The sequence below is a fragment of the Rhinopithecus bieti genome, unplaced genomic scaffold (genome assembly GCF_001698545.2).
Source record: "Rhinopithecus bieti isolate Rb0 unplaced genomic scaffold, ASM169854v2 scaffold_10589, whole genome shotgun sequence".
NCBI lineage: Eukaryota > Metazoa > Chordata > Mammalia > Primates > Cercopithecidae > Rhinopithecus > Rhinopithecus bieti.
This window is the reverse complement of record NW_016807065.1, coordinates 1953482-1959736: the sequence shown is the minus strand read 5'-3', so window position 1 is coordinate 1959736 and position 6255 is coordinate 1953482. Positions and strand designations below refer to the sequence as shown.

At 51.4% G+C, this 6255-nt stretch overlaps 1 protein-coding gene across 4 annotated transcripts in view; it reads left to right on the top strand.

Annotated features, from left to right (window-relative positions):
* The window catches only part of CERS4 (ceramide synthase 4), a 57233-nt gene that overhangs the window by 26854 nt on the left and 24124 nt on the right, over positions 1 to 6255 (top strand). The window contains exon 2 of one of the 4 annotated variants that reach the window (XM_017879926.1): positions 1033 to 1110. The exons of the other annotated variants lie outside the window; for them this stretch is intronic. The gene's annotated coding sequence lies outside the window, so the exon portion shown is untranslated. The remainder of the gene's footprint in view (positions 1 to 1032; positions 1111 to 6255) is intronic. 4 annotated transcript variants of the gene reach the window in all.

Sequence of the window (6255 nt, the reverse complement as noted above, 5' to 3'; positions counted from 1 at the left end):
AGCTCCGCCTCCCGGGTTTACGCCATTCTCCTGCCTCAGCCTCCCGAGTAGCTGGGACTACAGGTGCCCGCCAACACGCCCGGCTAGTTTTTTGTATTTTTTAGTAGAGACGGGGTTTCACTGTGTTAGCCAGGATGGTCTCGATCTCCTGACCTCATGATCCGCCCGTCTCGGCCTCCCAAAGTGCTGGGATTACAGGCTTGAGCCACCGCGCCCGGCCTCAAGTCACTTCTTGCTTTGAGCCTTGGGCTTCCCAGTTCCCAAGTTTCCTTTATGGGAATGTTTATGGAGATCAATCCAACCATGCCTGTTAAGGGTGGGTTATTTTTCTAGAGAGTTTGACCACCTGAGCTAACGTCCGTGCACCCTCCCACCTGTCCATCTTTCTATTCTACTGATTCATCCATGTAGCAAACATTTAGTTGGCATCTAATGTGTCCAGCCCTGTCTGAAGCTCTGAGAATACAGCTGTGACTCAAACCACATTCTTTCATGAAACTTATGCCTTGGGGTGAAGAAGGCACCCCAATGAAACAGATCAACTGGGACAAGAGGGTTGAAGGAACTACACAGGATCAGGAGACAGAATAATATGGTGGCCTCTCTGGTGGTAGTCTGAGAAGACTGCTTGGAGGAGGTGACATTTGAGCTGAGATATGAGTGATGACACAGACATGTATGTGACTGTCTGGGGTGCAAACATGGTACAAGTGAACTTGGTGAGTTGGAAACCCAGCAAGCAGCAGTTGCTGTGGATTAAGCTGGGGAGGCAGCAGGGCCAGAATATAGAGGGCAAGAATGTGTCCAGAAATAAGGGGCTCAGGTAAGGCAGAACCTTGGACTAGAGTCCACCTTGGAGTCTTTGCGGGGAGTGGTACCTCAACCGGTGGCATCTCTGGTCACTAGCACCCTGTGTGAGGCCCCTGCTCATAGAGGTTCAGAGTGGAAGAGACAGGGCCATCTGGAAGGGACAGCCAGGACCTGGTGCAGAGGCAGGCTGTGGTTATCTGCAAACAGCCCCCTTCCTTCCAGAACATCACGTGCTCCCGTCTGAGCCTCTGGCCGCAGGAATCAGGTGACCCCAGGCAGCAGGCCAGGCTGCAGGGGCGGGTGAGTGAGTCAATATATGCAAGTGTGTGTGTNGAAGGTGAGGTTTCACTGTTGTCCAGGCTGGTCTTAAACTCCTGGGCTCATGTGATCCTCCCGCCTTGACCTCCCAAAGTGCTGGGGTTACAGACATGAGCCACTGCAGCCAGCCTGAATATTTTTATTTTATTTTATTTTTTTAAGAGATGGGGGTCTGTCTATGTTGTCCAGCCTGGTCTCAAATTCCTGGCCTCAAGCAATCCTCCAACTTCAGCCTGGGATTACAGGCAAAAGCCACCACACCCGGCTAATTTTATTTTATTTTATTTAGGCGGAGTCTTGCTCTGTCACCCAGGCTGGAGTGCAGTGGTGCTATCTTAGCTCACTGCAACTTCTGCCTCCCAGGCTGAAGCAATTCTCCTGCCTCAGTCTCCTGAGTAGCTGGGATTACAGGCACACAGCACCACGCCTGGCTAATTTTTGTATTTTTAGTAGAGACGGGGTTTCACCATGTTTGCTGGGATGGTCTCAATCTCCTGACCTCGTGATCTGGCCCCCTCGGCCTCCCAAAGTGCTGGGATTATAGGTGTGAGCCACCACACCTGGCCTAGTAGAGACGAGGTTTCACCATGTGGTCAGGCTAGTCTCAAACTCCTGACCTCAGGTGATGCACCTGCCTCAGCCTCCCAATGTGCTGGGATTACAGGTGTGAGCCACCGCACCTGGCTGTCTTTGCTTTTTTCCCCCATTTGCTGTTTTAAAACTTCTAGTTCAGGCCAGGCATGGTGGCTAATGCCTATAATCCCAGCACTTTGGGAGGCCGAGGGAGGTGGGTCACCTGAGGTCAGGAGTTCGAGACCAGCCTGGCCATCATGGAGAAACCCTGTCAAAATAAAAAATAAAAAATAAATCTTCTAGTTCAGGCTGGCTATGGTGGCTCATGCCTATAATCCCAGCATTTTGGGAAGCCGAGGCGGGAGGACTGCTTGAACCTAGGAGTTTGAGACTAGCCCAGGCAACATCGTGAGACCCTCCCCGCCATCTCTATAAAGAATTTTAAAATAGGCGGGCTGGTGGCGTGTGTCTGTGGTTCCAGATACTCAGGAGACTGAGATGGGAGGATCACCTGAGCCCGGGGGGGTTGAGGCTGTAGTGAGCTGTGATGGTGCAACTGTAGTCCAGCCTGGGCAACAGAGCAAGACCCTATCCCAAAACAAAAACAAAACTAAATACCTTCTAGTTGAAAAGGTTTTACGTGTCCTATTTCATAACTTGTTGTTTGGTGTACCACAGTTTTGTTAGTTCAGATAGAGAAAGACGTTTCCTAACATGACATATGCGTTAATAAGGTTTTCTTTGGAGAGGGAACTCTGTATCTGCTAGGTATTTCTTCAACTTTCCCAAGTGTTTGGGTCAAATTTCTGCTTATGGCTGGGCGTGGTGATTCATGCCTGTAATCCCAGCACTTTGGGAGGCCAAGGCAAGAGGATCACTTGAGCCCAGCCTGGGCAACATGGTGAAATCCCACCTCTACAAAAAAGTACAAAAATTAGCCGGGCGCGGTGGCTCACGCCTGTAATCCCAGCACTTTGGGAGGCCGAGACGGGCGGATCACGAGGTCAGAAGATCAAGACCATCCTGGCTAACACGGTGGAACCCCGTCTCTACTAAAATACAAAAAATTAGCCGGGCGTGGTGGTGCGCGCCTGTAGTCCCAGCTACTCGGAGGCTGAGGCAGGAGAATGGCGTGAACCCGGGAGGCGGAGCTTGCAGTGAGCTGAGATCGCGCCACTGCGCTCCAGCCTGAGCAACAGAGCCAGATGCTGTCTTTAAAAAAAAGAAAAAACGGGGCTGGGTGCAGTGGCTTATGCCTATAATCCCAGCACTTTGGGAAGCTAAGGCGGGTGGATCACTTGAGGCCAGGAGTTTGAGACCAGCCTGGCCAACATGGCAAAACCCCATCTCTACTAAAAATACAAAAATTAGCTGGGCATGGTGGCATGGACCTGTAATTCTAGCTACTCAGGGTGGCTGAGGCTGTAGAATCGCTTGAACCCGAGAGGTGGAGGTTGCAGTGAGCCGAGATCACGCCACTGCGCTGAGATCACGCCACTGAGCTCCAGCCTGGGCAACAGAGCGAGACTGTCTCAAAAAAAAAAAAAAAAAAAAAAAAACAAAGGAAAAGGGAAAAAGAAAGAAATCTGTTTATTTCTTCGCTTGCAAGGCACCTTGCTGTTAGTTCTCTCACAGTTATCTGCCCCAGGAACATAGAGACGATTATAGGTAAAGATCCTGTTACCTTGGACCTGGTAAAGGCTGCTGGACTAGGTATAGCTCACCCAGCCTCCAGCGTCCTGTTCATTATCTTGATTGAGAGGCTGATTTCATGGGTGTATACCTATGTCAAAATGTGTTGGATCTCCTGGGTGCCGTGGCTCATGCCTGTAATCTCAGCACTTTGGGAAGCGGAGGCGGGCAGATCACCTGAGGTCAGGATTTCAAGACCAGCCTGGCCAACGTGGTGAAACCCCATGTCCACTAAAAACACACAAAAAATTAGCCATGCATGGTAGTGGATGCCTGTCATCCCAGCTACTCAGGAGGCTGAGGGAAGAGGATCACTTGAACCCGGGAAGTGAGGTCGCAGTGAGCCAAGATCATGCCACTGCATTCCAGCCTGGGCAATAGAGACTCCATCTCAAAAAAAAAGAAAAAAGTAGGCCGGGTGTGGTGGCTCACGCCAGTAATCCCAGCACTTTGGGAGGCCGAGGTGGGTGGATCATGAGGTCAGGAGATTGAGACTATCCTGGCTAACATGGTGAAACCCCGACTCTATTAAAAATATACAAAAAATTAGCCAGGTGTGGTGGTGGGTGCCTGTAGTCCCAGTTACTTGGGAGGCTGAGGCAGGAGAATGGCGTGAACCCGAGAGGCAGAGCTTGTAGTGAGCCTAGATCACGCCACTGCACTCAAGCCTGGGTGACAGAGCGAGACTCCATCCCAAAAAAAAAAAAAAGTGTTGGATCTCACACTTTAAACACCTACAGCTTCTTGCCTGTTGATTATACCTCCATAATGCTGTTTTATTTTATTTTATTTTTTTTACCAGTAATAGCCCAAGTGGGCTCCCCTCACACTCCCACACGTATACTTAATCCTGTCTCTGAGTAACAATCAGTTGCTAATCCCCCACCACTACCGCTGCCCCACTACTCCACCTTTGGGGCTGGGGACCCCTCATTTTTTCCCTCCAACCCCCAGAGATCCGATCCTCTCTCCTCCCTCAGTCTTTGAGGCCTCCCTGATGGACCTCCCCCACTTACTCTGGGATGCTGGGGGCCCCTGGAGGTCTCACCCTGGCCTGACCGTCACTTATTGGGGAGAGACTTAGAGGCCGCCTTGAGTACTCCAACCTCCAGAGAGCCAGGGCTGGCTCAGAAGAAAGCCCTAGGGGAGGGAGGGGATTGGCTGGGGAGGGGGCTCTGCCTAGCGTAGAAAGAGCAGGGGAGGCCTCTTAAATAGGGATTTAAATCTGATCCAGGACTTGAAAGGCAAGTGTGAACTGGCCCGGGGAAGAGGGTGGAGACGTGTTGGAAAAAGAGCACTGATGCAGAGGCCTGGGGGCTTGGGCTGGTCTTGGGAATCATAGCATCTGGATGGCATGGGGCTGAGATAACCAGAGCTTGAACAGAGCTGCAGAAGAGAGAGATGATTCCAGAAGGGTGAGGAGGTGGAGGCCCCTCTTTACTTCTTTCCCGCAGCCGGCACCAGGCCAGAGTTGGGCGGGCACCTGCTGGGGGATCCTCATGGTCCAGTATTGGTTGTAGCTTTTGAGGGGAATGATAGGAGAGATGGTTGCCAGGGAATGGTTCCAAGAAGGTAGAATAGGGGAGGAGGCTGGGGATACTCAGGGGACATGGCCCAGTTTACCGAGGCTGCTGAGCTGCCAGGGGCATAGACGTTAAGAAATTGCATGCTGAGGCTGGGTGTGGTGGCTTATGTCTGTAATCCTAGCATCTTAGGAAGCCATAGTGGGAGAATGGCTCAAGACCAGGAGTGCAAGACCAGCCTGGGCAGCATACCAAGACCCTGTGTCTACAAAAAACTAACGAAAAGGAGCTGGGTGTGGTGGCATGCTCCTGTAGTCCCAGCTGCTTGGAAGGCTGAGGCGGGAGGATCACTTAAGTCCAAGAGTTCAAGGCTGCAGTGAGGTGCAATGGTGCCACTGCACTCCAGTCTGGGCAACAGAACAAGACCCTATCTCTTTAAGAAAGAAAAACTGTGGCCAGGTATGGTGGCTCACACCTGTGAACCTGTGATCCCAGCACTTTGGGAAGCCGCTGTAGATGGATCACCTGAGGTCAGGAGCTCGAAACCAGCCTGACCAGCATGGTGAAACCCCGACTCTAATAAAAATACAAAAATTATCCGGGTGTGGCCGGGCACGGTGGCTCAAGCCTGTAATCCCAGCACTTTGGGAGGCCGAGACGGGCGGATCACGAGGTCAGGAGATCAAGACCATCCTGGCTAACACAGTGAAACCCCGTCTCTACTAAAAAATACAAAAAACTAGCTGGGCGAGGTGGCGGGCGCCTGTAGTCCCAGCTACTCGGGAGGCTGAGGCAGGAGAATAGCGTGAACTCGGGAGGCGGAGCTTGCAGTGAGCTGAGATCCGGCCACTGCACTCCAGCCTGGGCGACAGAGCGAGACTCCGTCTCAAAAAAAAAAAAAAAAAAAAAAAAAATTATCCGGGTGTGATGGCAAACGCCTATAATCCTAGTTATTCGGGTGACTGGGGCAAAATAATCGCTTGAACCCGGGAGGCAGAGGTTGCAGTGAGCCGAGATCGCGCCATTGCACTCCAGCCTGGGCAACAAAAGCTAAACTCCATCTAAAAAAAAAAAAAAAGAAAAATTGCATGCTGAGCTCCTAGTACCCTGAGAGCTTAGAGGGCAAATAGGAGAAGCTTGCTTTTTGGGGAAACTTTAATCAGCAGAGGTAGGCCTGGGGAGGCCTCCACAGGATCCTATGCACCCTGAGCCCACTGTGGGGGCAAAGCAGCCCCCTCCTCACCCAAGGGAGCTTCTAGCCTTGACTCTGCCCCTTGTTGACTGAGTGACCTGTGATCTGTATCAAGTCACTTCTTTTTTTTTTTTTTTTTTTTTTTTT